Genomic DNA, 22,553 nt, shown 5'->3' with positions numbered 1-22,553 from the left:
TATAATACACACAGAAATACGATCCTTAGGTCATTAATATGGTCAAATCCGGAAACTATAATTTCGAAAACAAAACGTTTATTCTTTCAGTGAAATAAGGAACCGTTCCATATTTTATTGAACGGGTGGCAACCCTAAGTTTAAATATTGCTGTTACATTGCACAACCTTCAATGTTATGTTATAATTATGTAAAATTCTGGCAAATTAGTTCGCAACGAGCCAGGCTGCCCAAACTGTTGCATATACCCTGACTCTGCTTGCACAACGCAAGAGAAGTGACACAATTTCCCTAGTTAAAATTGCCTTCTAACATGAATTTCTTTTAACTAAATATGCTGGTTTTAAAATATATACTTCTGTGTATTGATTTTAAGAAAGCCATTGATGTTTATGATTAGGTACATTTGTGCAAAGATTGTGCTTTTTTCGGCAATGCGCTTGTTAAATCATCACCGGTTTGGCGAAGTTGACAGGTGGTCAGCCTGCCACACAGTTTCCTCGTGGATTGCAATTTAATCGGCCATAATCGTCGTCCAAAAATGCCGATTACCGATTGTTATGAAAACTTGAAATCGGCCCTACTTAATCGACCATGCCGATTAATCGTCGACCTCTATTCAGAATATTTATGACTTCTTCAAATAGGTGGACTTGATACTTAAAGTGCTTACATTTTTCTAAATGGTGAAACAGATACAGTGGCTTGCGAAAGTATCCACCCCCTTGGCATTTTTCCTATTTTGTTGCCTTACAACCTGGAATTAAAATTGATCTTTGGGCGGTTTGTATCATTTGATTTACACAACATGCCTACCACTTTGAAGATGTAAAATATATTTTATTGTGAAACAAACAAGAAATAAGACAAAAAACAGAACTTGAGTGTGCATAACTATTCACTCCCCCAAATTCAATACTTTGTAGAGCCACCTTTTGCAGCAATTACAGCTGCACGTCTCTTGGGGTATGTCTCTATAAGCTTGGCACATCTAGCCACTGGGATTTTTGTCCATTCAACAAGGCAAAATTGCTCCAGCTCCTTCAAGTTGGAATGGTTCCGATGGTGTACAGCAATCTCTAAGTCATACCACAGATTCTCAATTGGATTAAGTTCTGGGCTTTGACTAGGCCAATCCAAGACATTTAAAATGTTTCCCCTGAAACCAAAAGTGTGGCTTTAGGGGCATTTTTATTTTTTTATTTTTTATTGAACCTTTATTTAACCAGGTAGGCAAGTTGAGAACAAGTTCTCATTTACAATTGCGACCTGGCCAAGATAAAGCAAGCAGTTTGACACATACAACAACACAGAGTTACACATGGAGTAAAACAAACATACAGTCAATAATATAGTAGAAAAATAAGTCTATATACAAAGTGAGCAAATGAGGTGAGATAAGGGAGGTAAAGGCAAAAAAGGCCATGGTGGCAAAGTAAATACAATATAGCAAGTAAAACACTGGAATGGTAGATTTGCAGTGGAAAAAAGTGCAAAGTAGAAATAGAAATAATGGGTTGCAAAGGAGCAAAATAAATAAATACAGTAGGGGAAGAGGTAGTTGTTTGGGATAAATTATAGATGGGCTATGTACAGGTGCAGTGATCTTGGAGCTGCTCTGACAGCTGGTGCTTAAAGCTAGTGAGGGAGATGAGTGTTACCAGTTTTAGAGATTTTTGTAGTTCGTTCCAGTCATTGGCAGCAGAGAACTGGAAGGAGAGGTGGCCGAAGGAGGAATTGGCTTTGGGGGTGACCAGAGAGATATACCTGCTGGAGCACATGCTACAGGTGGGTGCTGCTATGGTGACCAGCGAGCTGAGATAAGGGGGAACTTTACCTAGCAGGGTCTTGTAGATGACCTGGAGCCTGTGGAATTGGTGACGAGTATGAAGCGAGGGCCAGCCAACGAGAGCGTACAGGTCGCAATGGTGGGTAGTATATGGGGCTTTGGTGACAAAACGGATGGCACTGTGATAGACTGCATCCAATTTATTGAGTAGGGTATTGGATGCTATTTTGTAAATGACATCGCTGAAGTCGAGGATCGGTAGGATGGTCAGTTTTACGCATTGTCCTGCTGCAAGGTGAACTTCCGTCCGAGTCTCAAATCTCTGGAAGACTGAAACAGGTTTCCCTCAAGAATTTTCCGGTATTTAGTGCATCCATCATTCCTTCAATTCTGACCAGTTTCCCAGTCCCTGATGATGAAAAACATCCCAACAGCATGATGCTGCCACCACCATGCTTCACTGTGGGGATGGTGTTCTCGGGGTGATAGCATTTTCCTTGATGAACAAAAGGCACATTTTTTGTCTCATCTGACCAGAGTATTTTCTTCCATATGTTTGGGGAGTCTCCCACATGCCTTTTGGCGAACACCAAATGTACTTGCTTATTTATTTTTTTAAGCAATGGCCTTTTTCTGGCCGCTCTTCCATAAAGCCCAGCTCTGTATGGCTTAAAGTGGTCCTATGGACAGGTACTCCACTGTGGAGTTTTTGCAGCTCCTTCAGGGTTATCTTTGGTCTCGTTGTTGCCTCTCTGATTAATGCCCTCCTTGCCTGGTCCGCGAGTTTTGGTGGGCTGCCTTCTCTTGGCAGGTTTGTTGTGGTGCCATATTCTTTCCATTTTTTAGTAATGGATTTAATGGTGCTCCATGGAATGTTCAAAGTTTCAGATATTTTTTTATAACCCAACCCTGATCTGGTCTTCTCCACAACATTGTCCCTGACCTGTATGGAGAGCTCCTTGGTCTTCATGGTGTCTCTTACTTGGTGTTGCCCCTTGCTTAGTGGTGTTGCAGACTCTGGGACCTTTCAGAACAGGTGTATATATACTCAGATCATGTGACAGATCATGTGACACTTAGATTAAACACAGGTGAACGTTAACTAATTATTTGACTTCTGAAGGTAATTGGTTGCACCAGATCTTATTTAGGGGCATCATAGCAAAGGGGATAAATACAAATGCAAGCACCACTTTTCCAGGTTTTAAAAAAAAATTTTTTTAAGTAATTCTTTTCATTTTACTTTACCAATTTGGACTACTTTGTGTATGTCCATTACATTAAATACAAATACAAATTTAAATGAATTTAAATTGCAGGTTGTAACGCAACATAATAGGAAAAACGCCAAGGGGGATGAATACTTTGCAAGGCACTAAATGTATGAAAATGCCCTCAAATAAAAGGTGGCATTATATAGTGTCACCTCATATGAAACATTTGATCTCAAATCCGATATCTTAGAGTATAGAGCCACATTTAAATTGTTAGCTTCACTGTCAAAATAGGTATGACGTGGCCTGAACACTCAATACAATCTAAATCTGATACCTCACTGTCTGTCTTTTGACTGATACTGCTTTTTAAACTGGTCTGGTCAGTCTACTCAAATATTCGTTCTATACATTTTTCTCTCTACAAAGTAACATTATGATCATTCATAATTATGATACATTAATTTATGAATAGATATGGCACGTTTCAGGACAGTGATCAATCTTAAAATGTTGAAAAATATATTGCCGCTATTTAAACCACCAAAGAATAGCAGTGTGATATTAGTATGATTTTACTCTTTGCAGGCTGTCAGGCTGTGGAGTCACAGAGGAAGGCTGTGCTTTTCTGATCTCAGCTCTGAAGTCAAATCCCTCACACCTGAGAGAGCTGGATCTGAGTAACAACGACCTGATGGAATCAGGAGTGAAGCTGCTCTCTGCTGGACTGGGGAATCCCCACTGTAAACTGGAGACTCTGAGGTTATGTAACGTTTGGGCATCGTGGGTGTGGAGTCAGGCGCAGGAGCAGAAACGTTCAATAAGTGCTCTTTATTACGCACCACAAAAGTGCAATCGCCCAAAACAACAGGGCGTACCAAAATACAAAGTCCCAAAATACAATCCACTACACATAACACAGTGTAACAGAACGAACAAGCCCGCACACAGAACAGGTGGGAAGGCGGCCTTAAATAACTCAGCTAATAAACCTAATTGACACAGGTGCAACAAATTAAGGCATAACCAACAGAAAAGGAAAAGGGGATCGGTGGCAGCTAGTAGGCCGGTGACGACGACCGCCGAGCGCCACCCGAACAGGGAGAGGAGCCACCCTCGGTAGGAGTCGAGGCAGTAGGTTGATAGTGCAGTCCCATGGGTGATGAGGGGGCAGGCACATGGCACGAGTCTTCGAAAAAGCCACCTGTAGGTCCCGATATTCCTCCGGGATAGGGACGTGGTTGGCCTGGTCCGGACTTTCCACAGAGGTGCCAGAGATAGACACAGAGACACCTCCCCTGACACTTATGCGACCAACCCAACAATCTCCTCTCTGTCCACGATATCCTGGGGTTAAGCAACTGTAACGAGGGGAAACGTAAAACTACGGGGAGTGCAGGAGAGTCTAAGATGAGGAAAATGATGCGTTCATGGTGGTTGTGAGCAACGGCGAAGGAAATGGGAATCATGGTCTAGCACATCAGTCCTGTTCCAAGGGTTGTCTAGGGCTTGGACTGGGATAGGGGGTTGTAAAGGGACTAGAGGAATGCCTAATGATAAGGCCACTGACCGGTCTAGGAAATTGCCTACAGCACCTGAGTCCACTAGGGCAGGACTAAGTGGGGTGCCAGGATAGTCCGGGAAGGTGACAGGAAGGAGGACGGGCTGGGTGGACAGAGAGGAGCAAGGTATGTCCATGCCTACCTTGGAAGGTGCAGGCAGGAGCGCTCCTCGGCCTGTCGCTTCCTCGCCTGGTCTCCTTTTGGGACAGGTGTTCCAGGGGTGGTCCGACTCCCCGCAGTAGGAGCAGAGACCCTGTTGACGGCAGCGTTGACGTTCCTCTGGGAGTAGGAGCGTCATGCCCAACTGTTTGCCAGCATCAGGTTCGGCAGCAGCTAGAAGGCCGGCGACGCCGAACGCCTGAGCTGGACAGAAGGGGGAGCCAAAGAGAAGGCTGGTGTGACAGTTTAAATTTGGCGCTATGCACCAGCATTTTGGATTTGAGATAGAACGTTTCATAGTAGGTGACAGTACAGTCGTGGCCAAAAGTTTTGAGAATGACACAAATATAAATTTTCACAAAGTCTGCTGCCTTAGTGTCTTTAGATATTTTTGTCAGATGTTACTATGGAATACTGAAGTATAATTACAAGCGTTTCATAAGTGTCAAAGGCTTTTATTGACAATTACATGATGTTGATGCAAAGAGTCAATATTTGCAGTGTTGACCCTTCTTTTTCAAGACCTCTGCAATCCGCACTGGCATGCTGTCAATTAACTTCTGGGCCCCATCCTGACTGATGGCAGCCCATTCTTGCATAATCAATGCTTGGAGTTTGTCAGAATTTGTGGGTTTTTGTTTTTCCACCCGCCTCTTGAGGATTGACCACGAGTTCTCAATGCGATTAAGGTCTGGGGAGTTTCCTGGCCATGGACCCAAAATATCGATGTTTTGTTCCCCAAGTCACTTAGTTATCACTTTTGCCTTATGGCAAGGTGCTCCATCATGCTGGAAAAGGCAATGTTTGTCACCAAACTGTTCCTGGATGGTTGGGAGAAGTTGCTCTCGGAGGATGTGTTGGTACCATTCTTCACTGTGTTCTTAGGCAAAAATGTGAGTGAGCCCACTCCCTTGGATGAGAAGCAACCCCACACAGGAATGGTCTCAGGATGCTTTACTGTTGGCATGACACAGGACTGATGGTAGCGCTCACCTTGTTTTCTCTGGACAAGCTTTTTTCCGGATGCCTCAAACAGTCGGAAAGGGGATACATCAGAGAAGATGAGAGAAGATTAGTTCCCTGTGGCTCAGTTGGTAGAGCATGGTGTTTGCAACGCCAGCACGGTGTGTGCAACGCCAGGGTTGTGGGTTCAATTCCCACGGGGTGCCAGTACAAATAAAATGCATGAAATGAAATGTATGCATTCACTACTGTAAGTTGCTCTGGATAAGAGTGTCTGCTAAATGACTAAAATGTAATTTACTTTACAGCAGTCCAATCGCTGTACCTTTTGCAGAATATCAGTCTGTCCCTGATGTTTTTCCTGGAGAGAAGTGGCTTCTTTGCTGCCCTTCTTGACACCAGGCCATTCTCCAAAAGTCTTCGCCTCACTGTGCGTGCAGATGCACTCACACCTGCCTGCTGCCATTCCTGAGCAAGCTCTGTACTGGTGGTGCCCCGATCCCACAGCTGAATCAACTTTAGGAGACAGTCCTGGCACTTGCTGGACTTTCTTGGGTGCCCTGAAGCCTTCTTCAAAACAATTGAACCGCTTGATGATCCCGATAAATGGTTGATTTAGGTGCAATCTTACTGGCAGCAATATCCTTGCCTGGGAAGCCCTTTTTGTGCAAAGCAATGATGACGGCACTTGTTTCTTTGCAGGTAACAATGGTCGACAGAGGAAGAACAATGATTCCAAGCACCACCCTCCTTTTGAAGCTTCCAGTCTGATATTCGAACTCAATCAGCATGACAGAGTGATCTCCAAGCTTGTCCTCGTCTACACTCACGCCTGTGTTAATGAGAGAATCACTGACATGATGTCAGCTGGTTCTTTTGTGGCAGGGCTGAAATGCAGTGGAAATATTTTTGTGGGATTCAGTTCATTTGCATGGTAAAGAGAGACATTGCAATTAATTGAAATTAATCTGATCACTCTTCATAACATTCTGGAATATATGCAAATTGCCATCATACAAACTGAGGCAGCAGACTTTGTGAAAATTAATATTTGTGTCATTCTCAAAACTTTTGGCCACGACTGAACAGAATGTCACCTTTTATTTAACGGGTTTCATAAACATACATTTTACTGTTTAGAAAGGAAAGCACTTTAAGTATGTCGTATTTGGACAAATTAATTTAGTCAAAAGTTTAGTGTTTGGTCCCATATTCCATGCCGCTAGTGATTGTATCAACCTTGTGACTCTACAAACTTGTTGAATGCATTTGCTGTTTTGTCTTCGTTTTGTTTTAGATGTTTTTCCTAATAGAAACTGAATGGTGAATAACGTCCTGTCATTTTGGAGTCACTTCACTTGTATCGTAACTAAGAACAGAACATGTTTCTGAACACTTCTACATTCATGTGGATGCTACTATGATTATGAATAATCATGAATGAATTGTGAATAATGATGAATACCAAAGTTATAGAGGCACAAAGATCAGAAAAAATGCTAACCTCTCCTGTTATTAGTAATGGTGAGAGGTTAGCATGGTATGTTGTATCCTCTGTTATTGGTAATGGTGAGATGTTAGCATGTTTTATTGTAGCCTCTGTTATTGGTAATGGTGAGAGGTTAGCATGTTTTGTTGTAGCCTCTGTTATTGGTAATGGTGAGAAGTTAGCATGTTTTGTTGTAGCCTCTAACTTTCTCACTCATTATTATTATTCATGATTAATTCATGATTTATATTAACCATGGCATCATCAGAATTAATTGAGTAATGTTTAGAAACATGTTATCTACTCACTTATAAAGAAAATTACTCCAGTCATCATCCACATTTCAGTTACTATTGGGCAAAACATAACCAAAACAAACTGCAAATTAATATCATATGGAACATTTGATCTCAAATCTAAAATGTTGGAGTATAGAGACACATTTAAAATGTTAGCTTCACTGTCAAAAGAGATATGATGTGGACTGTATACTCAATACAATCTAAAACTGATATCTCACTATCTGTCTTGACTGATACTGATTTTTAAACTGGTCTGGTCAGTCTACTCAAATATTTGTAGTATATAGTTGATGACGGAAGTTGACATACACTGAGATTGGTGTCATTAAAACTCGTTTCTTAACCACTCCATTAAGTTCTTGTTAAACAATCTATAGTTTGGAAAGTCAGGACATTTACTTTGTGCGCGACACAAGTTATTTTTTCCAACAATTGTTTACAGACAGATTATTTCACTTACAATTCACTGTATCACAATTCCAGTGTGTCAGAAGTTTACATATTCTAAGTTGACTGTGCCTTTAAACAGCTTGGAACATTCCAGAAAATGATGTCAAGGTTTTAGAAGCTTCTGATAGGCTAATTGACATCATTTGAGTCAATTGGAGGTGTACCTGTTGATGTATTTCAAGGCCTACCTTCAAACTCAGTGCCTCTTTGCTTGACGTCATGGGAAAATCAAAAGAAATCAGCCAAGACCTCAGAAAAAAATTGTAGACCTCTACAAGTCTGGTTCATTCTTGGGAGACATTTCCAAACACCTGAAGGTACCACGTTCATCTGTACAAACAATAGTACGCAAGTATAAACACCATGGGACCACGCAGCAATCATACCGCTCAGGAAGGAGATGTGTTCTGTCTCTTAGAGATGAACGTACTTTGGTGTGAAAGCGCAAATCAATCCCAGAACAACAGCAAAGGACCTGAAAGGCCACTCAGAAAGGAAGAAGCCACTACTCCAGAACCACCATAAAAATGACAGACTACGGTTTGCAACTGCACATGGGGACAAAGATCGTACTTTTTGGAGAAATGTCTTCTGGTCTGATGAAACAAAAATAGAACTGTTTGGCCATAATGACCATCGTTATGTTTGGAGGAAAAGGGGGGAGGCTTGCAAGCCGAAGAACACCATCCCAACCGTGAAGCACGGGGCTGGTAGCATAATTTTGTGGGGGTGCTTTGCTGCAGGAAGGACTGGTGCACTTCACAAAATAGATGGTGTCATGAGGGAGGAAAATTATGTGGAAATATTAAAGCAACATCTCAAGACATCAATCAGGAAGTTAAAGCTTGGTCGCAAATGGGTCTTCCAAATGGACAAGGACCCCAAGCATTCTTCCAAAATGGCTTAAGGACAACAAAGTCAACATCAGTTTTTGCTTGTTCAATGAACATGCACCTGTGGAATGGTCGTTAAGACACTAATAGCTTACAGACGGTAGGCAATTAAGGTCATAGTTATGAAAACTTAGAACACTAAAGAGACCTTTCTACTGACTCTGACAAACACCAAAAGAAAGATGCCTGGTTCCCTGCTCATCTGCATGAACGCACCTTAGGCATGCTGCAAGGAGGCATGAGGACTGCTGATGTGGCCAGGGCAATAAAATGCAAAGTCCGTACTGTGAGAAGCCTAAGACAGCGCTACAGGGAGACAGGATGGACAACTGATCATCCTCGCAGTGGCAGACCATGTGTGACAACACCTGCACAGGATCGATACATCCGAACATCACAACTGCGGGACAGGTACAGGATGGCAACAACAACTACCTGAGTTACACCAGGAATGCACAATCCCTCCATCAGTGCTCAGACTGTCCACAATAGGCTGAGAGAGGCTGGACTGAGGGGTTTGTAAGCCTGTTGTAAGGCAGGTCCTCCCAAGACATCACCGGCAACAACATTGCCTATGGGCACAAACCCACCATCGCTGGACTAGACAGGACTGGCAAAAAGTGCTCTTCACTGACGAGTCGCGGTTTTGTCTCACCAGAGGTGATGGTCGGATTTGCATTTATCGTCGAAGGAATAAGCGTTACACCGAGGCCTGTACTCTGGAGTGGGATTGATTTGGAGGTGGAGGGTCCGTCATGGTCTGGGGCGGTGTGTCACAGCATCATCAGACTGAGCTTGTTGTCATTGCAGGCAATCTCAACGCTGTGTGTCACAGGGAAGACATCCTCCTCCCTCATGTGGTACCCTTCCTGCAGGCTCATCCTGACATGACCCTCCAGCATGACCTTGCCACCAGCCATACTGCTCGGTCTGTGCGTGATTTCCTGCAAGACAGGAATGTCAGTGTTCTGCCATGGCCAGTGAAGAGCCTGGATCTCAATCCCATTGAGCACATCTAGGACCTGTTGGATCAGAGAGTGAGGGCTAGGGCCATTCCCCCCAGAAATGTCCAAGAACTTGCACGTAGCTTGGTGGAAGAGTGGGGTAACATCTCACATCAAGAACTGGTAAATCTGGTGCAGTCCATGAGGAGGAGATGCACTGCAGTACTTAATGCAGCTGGTGGCTACACCAGATACTGACTGTTACTTTTGATTTTGAACCCCCCCCCTTTGTTCAGGGACACATTATTCCACTTCTGTTAGTCACATGTCTGTGGAACTTGTTCAGTTTATGTCTGTTGTTGAATCTTTTGTTCATGCAGATATTTGCACATGTTAAGTTTGCTGAAAAAAACGCAACTGACAGTGAGAGGACGTTTCTTTTTTGCTGAGTTTTAGATATGGCAGGTTTCAGGACACTGATGTATCTGAAAATGTTGAAAACATGTACTACCACTATTTTAACCACCAAAGAATAGCTGTGTAATTTTAATATGATTTGACTCTTTGCAGGCTGTCAGGCTGTGGAGTCACAGAGGAAGGCTGTGCTTCTTTGGTCTCAGCTCTGAGGTCAAACCCCTCACACCTGAGAGAGCTGGATCTGAGTAACAATGACCTGAAGGATTCAGGAGTCAGACTGCTCTCTGCTGGACTGGGGAATCCCCACTGTAAACTGGAGACTCTGAGGTCAGTATGCCTGTAGCTGGTCAACAAGTGATAACTGTTCACCAGATCCACATGTGTTTACCAGGCACACATAGTGCACACCATATGTGTTTGGACAGTGAAGTTTAGAGTTTATTAAATGTGGTGCTATGCTCCAGCATTTTGGATTTGAGATCAAATTGTTCATATTAGGTAACAGTACAGAATGTCACCTTTTATTTAAAGGTATTCATAAATATATATTTTACCATTTAGATATGAAAGCACTTTATGTATGTAGTTCTCCCATTTGAAAAAGTCGTAATTATTTTAACGAATTAATTTAGTGAAAAGTTTAGTATTTGGTGACATATTCAATGCCTGCAGTGATTACATCAATCTTGTGATTCTGTAAACTTGTTGAATTAATTTGCAGTTTGTTTTGGTTGTGTATTGGATGATGTTTTTCCTAATAGAAAGTGAATGGTGTATAATGTCCTGTCATTTTGGAGTCACTTCACTTATTTTGTCAGTAAGAATAGAAGATGTTTCTGAACACTTCTACATTCATGTGGATGCTACCATGATTATGAATAATCATGAACGAATTGTGAAAAATGACTAATAACAAAGTTATAGAGGCACAAATATCAGAAAAAATGCTAACCTCCCCTGCTATTGGTAGTGGTGAGAGGTTAGCATGTATTGTTGTAGCCTCTGTTATTGATAATGATGAGAGGTTAGCATGTATTGTTGTAGCCTCTGTTGTTGGTAATGGTGAGAGGTTAGCATGTTTTGTTGTAGCCTCTGTTATTGGTAATGGTGAGAGGTTAGCATGTTTTGTTGTAGCCTCTGTTATTGGTAATGGTGAGAGGTTAGCATATTTTGTTGTAGACTCTGTTATTGGTAATGGTGAGAGGTTAGCATGTTTTGTTGTAGCCTCTGTTATTGGTAATGGTGAGAGGTTAGCATGTTTTGTTGTAGCCTCTGTTATTGGTAATGGTGAGAGGTTAGCATGTTTTGTTGTAGTCTCTGTTATTGGTAATGGTGAGAGGTTAGCATGTTTTGTTGTAGCCTATGTTATTAGTAATGGTGAGAGGTTAGCATGTTTTGTTGTAGCCTCTGTTATTGGTAATGGTGAGAGGTTAGCATGTTTTGTTGTAGCCTCTGTTATTGGTAATGGTGAGAGGTTAGCATGTTTTGTTGTATCCTCTGTTATTGGTAATGGTGAGAGGTTAGCATGTTTTGTTGTAGCCTCTGTTATTAGTAATGGTGAGAGGTTAGCATATTTTGTTGTAGCCTCTGTTATTGGTAATGGTGAGAGGTTAGCATGTTTTGTTGTAGCCTCTGTTATTGGTAATGGTGAGAGGTTTGCATGTTTTGTTGTAGCCTCTGTAACTTTCTCACTCATTATTATTATTCATGATTAATTCATGATCTTTCTCAGTCATGGCATCATCAGGATTAATTTAGTAGTGTTTAGAAACATGTTATCTACACACTTAGAAAGAAAATGACTCCAGTCATCATCCAACATTTTAATATTGGGCAAAATATAACCCAAAACACAACCAAAACAAACTGCAAATGCAACCAACGAGTTTGAGTCACAAGCTTGATGTAGTCATTGCGTTCAAGGAATATCGGACAAAATACTAAACTTTTGACTACTTTAATACACTATAAGTGAATTGGTCAGAATACTTATGACTTCTTCAAATAGGGGGACTAGATACATAAAGTGATTTAATTTCTAAACAAGAAACAAATATGTATGAAAATACCCTCAAATAAAAGGTGACATTATATACTGTCACCTCATATCAAACATTTGATCTGAAATCCAAAATGTTGGAGTATAGAGCCACATTTAAAATGTTAGCTTCACTGTCAAAATAGATATGGTGTGGACTGTATACTCAATACAATCTAAATCTGATACCTCTCTGTCTGTCTTTTGACTGATACTGCTTTTTAAACTGGTCTGGTCAGTCTACTAAAATACTTATATCTATCTACAAGCAATACTTGGATAATTTGTCATTATTAATAATGAAACATCCATTTATGAAAAGATATGGCAGGTTTCAGGACACTGATGTATCTGAACATTTAGAATAAAATAAACTGCCACATTTTCACCACCAAAGAATATCAGTGGGATTTTAATATGATTTGACTCTTTGCAGGCTGTCAGGCTGTCTAGTCACAGAGGAAGGCTGTGCTTCTCTGGTCACAGCTCTGAGGTCAAACCCTACACATTATTTGTGCACGGGTAACAGTGTAAGCAGTGAAAGCTAAGTGTAACATGTTAATACAATCTGTCTGTCATTGTATTTCTTCTGTGTTTGCAGACTCACTGGCTGTAAACTCACAGACACATCCTGTAAAGTGTTGGCCTCAGTTCTCAGTTCAAACCCCTCACACCTGAGAGAGCTGGATCTGAGTAACAATGACCTGAAGGATTCAGGAGTGAAGCTGCTCTCTGCTGGACTGGTGGATCCACACTGCAGACTGGAGACTCTGAGGTCAGTATTCCTGTAGTTGGTCAACAAGTGATAACTGTACACCAGATCCACATGTGTTTACCAGGCACACATAGTCCACACCATATGTGTTTGGACAGTGAAGCTTACAGTTTTAAATTTGGTGCTATGCTCCAGCATTTTGGATTTGAGATAGAATGTTTCATATTAGGTGACAGTATATAATGTCACCTTTTATTTAAAGGTATTCATGCATATATATTTTAAAGTTTATAAATGAAAGCACTTAACGTATGTAGTTCTCCCATTTGAAGAAGTTCTAATTATTTGGACAAATTAATTTAGTGAAAAGTTTAGTGTTTGGTACAATTTTCCACACCAGCATTGATTACATCAGGCTTGTGATTCTACAAACTTGTTGAATTCATTCTCAGTTTGTCTTGGTTGTGTTTTGGATGATGTTTTTCCTAATAGAAACTGAATGTTGAATAATGTCCTGTCATTTGGAGTCACTTCACTTGTATTGTCAGTAAGAATAGAAGATGTTTCTGAACACTTCTAGATTCATGTGGATGCTACCATGATTATGAATAATCATGAACGAATTGTGAATAATGACTAATAACAAAGTTATAGAGGCACAAATATCAGAAAAAATGCTAATCACCCCTGTCATTGGTAATGGAGAGAGGTTAGCATGTTTTGTTGTAGCCTCTGTTATTGGTAATGGTGAGAGGTTAGCATGTTTTGTTGTAGCCTCTGTTATTGGTAATTGTGAGAGGTTAGCATGTTTTGTTGTAGACTCTGTCATTGGTAATGGTGAGAGGTTAGCATGTTTTATTGTATCCTCTGATCTTGGTAATGGTGAGAGGTTAGCATGTTTTGTTGTAGCCTCTGTTATTGGTAATGGTGAGAGGTTAGCATGTTTTGTTGTAGTCTCTGTTATTGGTAATGGTGAGAGGTTAGCATGTTTTGTTGTAGTCTCTGTTATTGGTAATGGTGAGAGATTAGCATGTTTTGTTGTAGCCTCTGTTATTGGTAATGGTGAGAGTTTAGCATGTTTTGTTGTAGCCTCTGTTATTGGTAATGGTGAGAGGTTAGCATGTTTTGTTGTAGCCTCTGTAACTTTCTCACTCATTGTTATTCATGATTTATTCATGATTTGTATTAATCATGGCTTCATCAGGATTATTCTAGTAGTGTTTAGAAACATGTTATTTACTCACTTAGAAAAAAATGACTCCAGTCATCAGCCACCATTTTAATATTGGGCAAAACATAACCCAAAACACAACCAAAACAAACCGCAAATGCAACCAACAAGTTTGAGTCACAAGCTTGATGTAGTCATTGAGTTCAAGGAATGTCGGACAAAATACTAAACTTTTGACTACTTTAATACACTATAAGTGAGTTGGTCAGAATTCTTATGACTTCTTCAAATAGGGGGACTTGATACATAAAGTGCTTTAATTTTTCTAAATGGTGAAACAGATATGTATGAAAATACCCTCAAATAAAAGGTGACATTATATATTGTCACCTCATATGAAACATTTGATCTGAAATCTAAAACGCTGTTGTATAGAGCCACATTTAAAATGTTTGCTTCACTGTCAAAATAGATATAGTGTGGACTGTATACTCAATACAATCTACATATGATACCTCACTGTCTGTCTTTTGACTGATACTGCTTTTTAAACTGGTCTGGTCAGTCTACTCAAAATGTGTTAATATGTATCTTTCTCTCTACAAGCAATACTCTGATAATTTGTCATTTCTAATTATGATACATTAATTTATGAATAGATAGGCAGGTTTCAGGACACTGATGTATCTGAACATCTAGAATATAAATATACTGCCACTATTTTCACCACCAAAAAATAGCAGTGTGATTTTAATATGATTTGACTCTTTGCAGGCTGTCAGGCTGTCTAGTCACAGAGGAAGGCTGTGCTTCTCTGGTCTCAGCTCTGAGGTCAAACCTAACACATTATTTGTGCACGGGTAACAGTGTCTGCAGTGAAAGCTATGCATAACATTTTAATACAATGTCATTGTATTTCTTCTGTGTTGGCAGACTCTCTGGCTGTAAACTCACAGACACATCCTGTAAAGTGTTGGCCTCAGTTCTCAGTTCAAACCCCTCACACCTGAGAGAGCTGGACCTGAGTAACAATGACCTGAAGGATTCAGGAGTGAAGCTGCTCTCTGCTGTACTGGGGAATCCCCACTGTAAACTGGAGACTCTGAGGTCAGTATTCCTGTAGTTGGTCAACAAGTGATAACTCTTCACCAGATCCACATGTGTTTACCAGACACACATAGTCCACACCATATGTGTTTGGACAGTGAAGCTTACAGTTTTACATTTGGTGCTATGCTCCAGCATTTTGGATTTGAGATAGAATGTTTCATATTAGGTGACAGTACAGAATGTCATCTTTTTATTTGAGGTTAATGGTGAGAGATTAGCGTATTTTGTTGTAGCCTTTGTTATTGGTAATGGTGAGAGGTTAGCATGTTTGTTGTAGCTTCTGTTATTGGTAATGGTGAGAGGTTAGCATGTTTTGTTGTAGCCTCTGTTATTGGTATGGCGAGAGGTTAGCATGTTTTGTTGTAGCCTCTGTAACTTACTCATGATTTTTCTTAATCATGGCACCAGGATTACATTAGTAGTGTTTAGAAACATGTTATCTACTCACTTAGACAGAAAATGACTCCAGTCATCATCCACCATTCAGTTTTTATTGGGCAAAACATAACCCAAAACAAACTGCAAACGCTACCAACAAGTGGGACTTGATACTAAAATCTGACTGCTTTAATACACTATGTTAATTGGTTAGAATACTTATGACTTCTTCAAATAGGGGGACTAGATACATGAAGTGCTTTCAATTCGAAACATATGTTTGAAAATACCCTCAAATAAAAGGTGACATTATATACTGTCACCTCATATGAAACATTTGATCTGAAATCCAAAATGTTGGAGTATAGAGCCACATTTAAAATGTTAGCTTCACTGTCAAAATAGATATGGTGTGGACTGTATACTCAATACAATCTAAATCTGATACCTCACTGTCTGTCTTTTGACTGATACTGCTTTTTAAACTGGTTTGCTCAGTCTACTCAAATATTTCTACTTTACATGTTTCTATCTACAACCAATACTTTGATAATTTATAATAATGATACATTCATTTATGAATAGATATGGCAGGTTTCAGGACACTGATGTGTCTGAATATTTTGAAAAAAATATACTGCCACTATTTTCACCACCAAAGAATACATCAGCTAATATCTCAAATATCTGCTGTACAGAAACCCAGCCTAAAACCCCATACAGCAAAACATGCAGGTGTAGAAGCACGGTGGCTAGGAAAAAGGTACCTAGAGAGGTACCAGGCTATGAGGGGTAGCAGGGCCTCTTCTGGCTGTGCCGGGTGGATATCATAACAGAACATGGCCAAGATTTTCAAATGTTCATAGATGACCAGCAGGGTCAGATAATAATAAACTGGAGCATCAGCACGGTCAGGTGGACAGCAAGGACTCCTCAGACCAGGTAGTCCTGAGGCATGGTCCTAGGGCTCAGGTCATGAGAGAGAGAGAGAGAGAGAGAGAGAGAGAGAGAGAGAGAGAATACTTAAATTCACTGGGTACTTGAATATTATCTGCTATGACTACAAGGTCCGATAGGAATTCAGGGAACTCGGTGGGGAACGCTGTATATGGCCCAGGAGGCCTGTAAACAGTAGCTATAAAAAGTGACTGAGTAGGCTGCATAGATTTCATGACTAGAAGCTCAAAATACGAAAATGTCGTTTTGTTTTGAAAATTGAAATTTGCTATCGTAAATGTTAGCAACCCCTCCACCTTTGCGGGATTATGATCAGTGATTAGTTCATTGACTATAACTGTCTTTCAAGTGAGGGATCTAACATTGAGTAGCCCCATTTTGAGATGTGAGGTATCACAATCTCTTTCAATAATGGCAGGAATGGAGGAGGTCTTTATTCTAGTGAGATTGCTAAGGTGAACACCGCCATGTTTAGTTTTGCCCAACCTAGGTCGAGGCACAGACACGGTCTCAATGGAGATAGCTGAGCTGACTACACTGACTGTGCTAGTGGCAGACTCCACTAAGCTGGCAGGCTGGATAACAGCCTGCTGCCTGGCCTGCACACTATCTCATTGTGGAGCTAGAGGAGTTAGAGCCCTGTCTATGTTGATAGATAAGATGAGAGCACCCCTCCAGCTAGGATGGAGTCCATCAATCCTCAACAGGCCAGGCTTGGTCCTGTTTGTGGGTGAGTCCCAGAAAGAGGGCCAATTATCTACAAATTATATATTTTGGGAGGGGCAGAAAACAGTTTTCAACCAGCGATTGAGTTGTGAGACTCTGCTGTAGAGCTCATCACTCCCCATAACTGAGAGGGGGCCAGAAAAAATGACTCGATGCCGACACATCTTTCTAGCTGATTTACACGCTGAAGAATAACAGTGTGATTTTAATATGATTTTACTCTTTGTCAGGCTGTCAGGATGTGGAGTTACAGAGGAAGGCTGTGCTTCTCTGGTCTCAGCTCTGAGGTCAAACCCCTCACACCTGAGAGAGCTGGACCTGAGTAACAATGACCTGAAGGATTCAGGAGTGAAGCTGCTCTCTGCTGGACTGGGGAATCCCCACTGTAAACTGGAGACTCTGAGGTCAGTATTCATGTAGTTGGTCAACAAGTGATAACTGTTCACCAGATCCACATGTGTTTACCAGACACACATAGTCCACACCATATGTACATACCTGTGTTACCGTTTAGAAATGAATAGTGAATGAAGACGAAAAAAAAAGGTGGAGAGCCACAAAGATCAGAAAAAATGCTAACCACAATGTTTTGTTGTAGCCTCTGTTATTGGTAAAGGTGAGAGGTGTCATGACGTTGGCCTGTGGGTAAGGTTTATGACCCCCCCCATAAATACCTTTCTCCCTTCCCCTCTCTTACTGACCCTACTGAAGGACTGCTGTCCTGTTAAATATAGAGAGTCTGGGAACATCAAACAATGGCGAAAGGAACCATATTTGGTAATAAAACCAGTTGGAAATATGCTTGATAACGTAATGAGTATGGAGGTCAGTTCATTGTTATCTGGGACATTATGATTGATGACAGGACGACATAAACTGTACCTGAGAAAGTATACACCCTCTAGTTATCAGAGTCACATGGAATTGTTATGCAATTGAAATGTTTGATATTGAAATTGTTTGTTAGGAGATTAAATGTAATTTTAGCTTCCAAATGAGAGAATTGGGTTTTCATAAGGAAAGTGCCCTGCTCGATCAGTGGCCCAACCCTGTGAAGAGACAGGGGTTATAAACGATGAAACACCTCCTTTCCCCCCTCTCCACTATATAAGCCTTTGACGAAAAGATAACCAGTAGTTCCAGTACGTGAGGTCTGCAGCCTCTACGTTAGAAGGACACATGTCAAGAACAGAACTAAGCCAACCTCGGCGTGAGCTATGGTATGAACTTTGAGCTTATTCACTACAGAAGTGATACTTCCTAGCCGTTGAGTTAGCCGCTGCTAACGTGGGCTAGGAAAGGACGGACGACGGATCCAGTCTAACAACCAGACGAAGATACCACCACGTATCCAATTTACCACCATTGACATTCTTCCACTACAGGAAGATCTGTTGGCCAACCCGGCCAGCATCTACGACCAATCTACCGAAGCGCAGCTCAGAGTAAATATTTATTGCATTTTCCTTTTCCAAATGGGCGGTAATTTAGAATGCATAAGATAATGTATTTACGATAGCATAGCTGCTGTTTCTTTGTTCCTAAATCTTCCCACTCTTTCATTCAAGCCCAACCCCCTTTCCTTTGTGTAACCAGCCGTCATATCTGTTCCGTCCACCGGGACGTTTTCTGTATGACATCATTAGTATTCTGTGTATTTGTAATTCTGTGTGATTAGTTAGGTATTTAGTAAATAAATAATTAAACCCAATTTTACAGTGCCTTCTCCACTGTTAGCCCAGAGTATACTCTGCTTCCTAAGAATTTAACATTGTTCAATGATCCGAAAAGGGTTTGAAAAGACATATTTGGCGCACCCTGTGTGGACTCTAAAACTAGGCCGCACGTTTGGGTAATTTCGATAACACATAATGGTGCCCCTGTGCGAGGTATCTAAAATAGGATGAAGCTTTCATTTTGATTCAGCCTATATAAAATTGAAAAGCAGATTACATAATATACCAAGTTTATTATATACATCATGGGAATTGTAGACCGGAATTATTGGTGCGTGTGTGCTCTGGAGAGTCGCCTCCGTGTTGTGCTCTGAGGTAGTAAGTGGGGAGCATAAGCTATACAGTTCTGTAGGAGGACTGATAAAGCTATCTGAGAAATAGCGAGTTTGGCCAAACGCAGGGCTATTTCTGCCTCTCGCGTTTCAGACGCGTGTTGGCTAGGTCATTATTAATTTCTCGAGCGAGGACAAAGAGCCAGCCGATTGAAATTTAGGAGAGATTAGCTTGACCAGCGATAAGTGTCTGTCTCTCGCGTTTCGATGCGAGTAGACCACGGTGCATTTTGTTGTTTACCGCGAGTTCCGGTTAAAACATTGTCAAATATCGCCGAAAAGGGTTTGAACATAATACGTTATAAGTAAAACCTTTCCCTTGCCAAGGGAATCCTATGTTGAGCATTTTTCAGGCATAAAGTAGCATTAGCTTGCTCGAGATGCTAAGCTAACAAAAGGGAAAACAGCCATTTTGTTTGTGCCACATTGTAATTCATCCGACTTGCGGAACGAAAGTCCTGCCCTGGGTACTTCCGTTTGATTTCAATGTGTGCTAGTGTGAAGAGTCAACAGTACTTTACTTCAAATAATTAGTCAGGTGACACTCAAGTCGTTACTCATGATATCCAGACGGATATCGATGTCTTATTCAATTGAACTAATAAGTGAAATTGCCAGATTTACATTCTCAAGTGGATCTTTTAACTCATCAATTTGTATATATATTTTTTTTCTAAATGAGACATTGTAATCTTTTTTCCACATTAACCTAGATGAATAAACCCCTCAGGTTAATTAAAGTTTAAATCCCAAATACCCTATACAGGTTTGATTTATCATTAAAATTGATCAATCAGTAAAATTTGGTTTTTGCAAAACCCATTCAGTAATCCAGTACTGACAGAAGTCCCGCCCCAGCGGGAATCCCATGTGGCTTCGGCCCAAGGAAGAAGTGTACCATAGTGGGGGTGTTCCCAACATTTGAACTACTGTTTACACTTATGATATCCAATCAATGGAGATTGTATGGATTATCATCTCATTCAATTTAATAAGTTAAATTGTTGAACATACCTTAATGTTCTTCCAATCAAATGAGACACTTTTAAAACTTCTCATATTAACCTGGATGAAGCAACCTCTAAGGTTAATTCAAGTTTAATACCCAGATAGCCTACCCAGGTAGGATTAATCATTGGTATTGATTAATTAATTCAATTTGCTTTTGCAAATTCATTCACATCCAACTTCCACATTACTGGTACAGTACTGATGGTTCGTCAACATCTATAAATAGATTAAACTTGTCTTTGCAGCTTTCAATGAATTCCAAACCCAAACATTGAAAAAAAATAGGAACATTTTTCCTCAAAATTTTTCTAATTATGTGCAAGCTACCAAAGGAGGTGGTCACCGCTCCTCCGCTAATTAGTGAACCTCAACCCATAAAAGGATCGATCTCTGACCTCAGCAGGGATACCAACCCTAATTATGACATTAGCGAAAACACAGCCGAAATTGCGAACGCTCTCCAAAATCAACCATCAAACACAGGCTTTGTGATGGTTCTCTCCACTTTAGCACTTATGTATCGCCATCAAAGGTTGCATCGATCAATACCACAGTGCACAGCTGAAGCACGTGCAAGACATGGCTAACATGAGGGCAAAGGTGGAGAGAACTGAGCAACTATTGACAAAAGCAGGAAATGAAAACATTCTGCTAGTCGAGGAACTGCGTTTGAAATCGGAACAATTAAAAGTAATTGCAAATACTTATGACGATGAACGAGCACAAGCTCTTCAACAAAATCGTCTTCTACAGGAACAAAATCATATGCTACAGGAACAACTCGATTTAGCCAAAACTAAATATGATGATGTCCACGCCAAACTAGATAAATCTGAAGAGTTATCTACAAACAGGAGCGCTCAACTTGACAACATGCATGCTGTTTTGTTGAATGTTACTCAAAATAACACGGTGGTCCTCAAAGCGCTGCAGACCAAAGACGATCAGTTAATGAACACAGTGACAAAGTTGGATGACAAATCAGCAGAACTTATTGAAGTCGCTGACCAAATGAATGATGAGAGAACTCAGGTGATGAGGATGGAAATATTGATTTCTAAGCAAGCAGAGGAAATCTCATCACTGAATCTCTCGCTCCGTACTCGAGACCTCTATCTGCAAACCATGACAGATAAGTTTGAGACCGAAAGGAGCAGGTGTGACACTCACGTGTCCAAAATTGGTACTCTAAGCGCTCAAGTGGACTCTGCAATGCAGCAGAAGACCACCCTTAGGTACCATCTGGAGGAAGTCCAGAATGGTCACGCTCTACAGCATGACTACCCATCCAAGCAACCGGAGTCCGGTACTCAAAGGAGTGAAGACGATAGGTTTCAGATATTGCCTCCATCATGTGTCCCTCAGTCTTCTCTTCTTGGCCATTCGGCACTGAGTAATATGGAGCCTCTTGGCCAACAAAGCCAAAGCTTGGCTTCTCCTCTTGGCCTTTCGACCCCAATTTCTCCACAGGATGAAGCCAATCCTCTCCGCCCGCTTGGCGCGGAATACCTTGACAAACTCGTCAAGAATTTCCCCACCTTTGACCCCGTTCCAGGTCAGCCAAACGATACTGAGACGTTCCTAGCTGACATAGAGGACGCGTTGGGTGGCTACCCGAACGCTACGGGTTCTGACAGGGTTTACCTGTTGAAGCGAACGTCGAATAGACACGTGACGAGGTTCATTCGCCTACAACAGCAACACGTGCTAAATGACTACGCTAAACTTGCCACAGCTTTGAAATTAGAATTCAGTGGTTCTGCGACTCGCAAACACGATAGCTCACTGGCTAACTCGGTCAAACAAGCTCGGAACGAACAACCATAGGCTTCGTTCAGCTTACTTTGGCCTACTCACGGAAACAGGAATGGAAGAGCTGTTACCATTCAAGCAAATCTTTCTGTCGAACATGTATCCCACCTTCATTACCTACTTGGGCCCTGCAGCCCACGTTGGCTTGCCTATCTTACAACTCAGAGAGCTTGCAAGCACAGCTTTTGAGGCATCAAAAGCTCGCAACACTAAGAGCCCTGACCACTCGGTTTTGAAGTTTGACCAGGAGCACTCACTCCAGTTAGAGGGTGCATTATCAGTTTTGGAGCGTCGAGAGATGACGCACAACAACAGTTTCTACCACGAAACCATGGTTCCAATAACCTCTGTGGTCGAAATAACTGTAAAGTACGTAGCCATCAAC

The 22,553-nt window shown here is 41.2% G+C and overlaps 1 protein-coding gene across 1 annotated transcript in view; it reads right to left on the bottom strand.

Moving 5' to 3' along the window:
- The window catches only part of LOC115171939 (NLR family CARD domain-containing protein 3-like), a 1,137,260-nt gene that overhangs the window by 509,463 nt on the left and 605,244 nt on the right, over nucleotides 1-22,553 (bottom strand). The gene's annotated exons all lie outside the window — the stretch shown is intronic.

The sequence above is a fragment of the Salmo trutta genome, chromosome 32 (assembly GCF_901001165.1).
Source record: "Salmo trutta chromosome 32, fSalTru1.1, whole genome shotgun sequence".
Lineage (NCBI taxonomy): Eukaryota > Metazoa > Chordata > Actinopteri > Salmoniformes > Salmonidae > Salmo > Salmo trutta.
The sequence above is the reverse complement of the archived record's forward strand: the minus strand, read 5'-3'. Positions and strand labels throughout refer to the sequence as shown.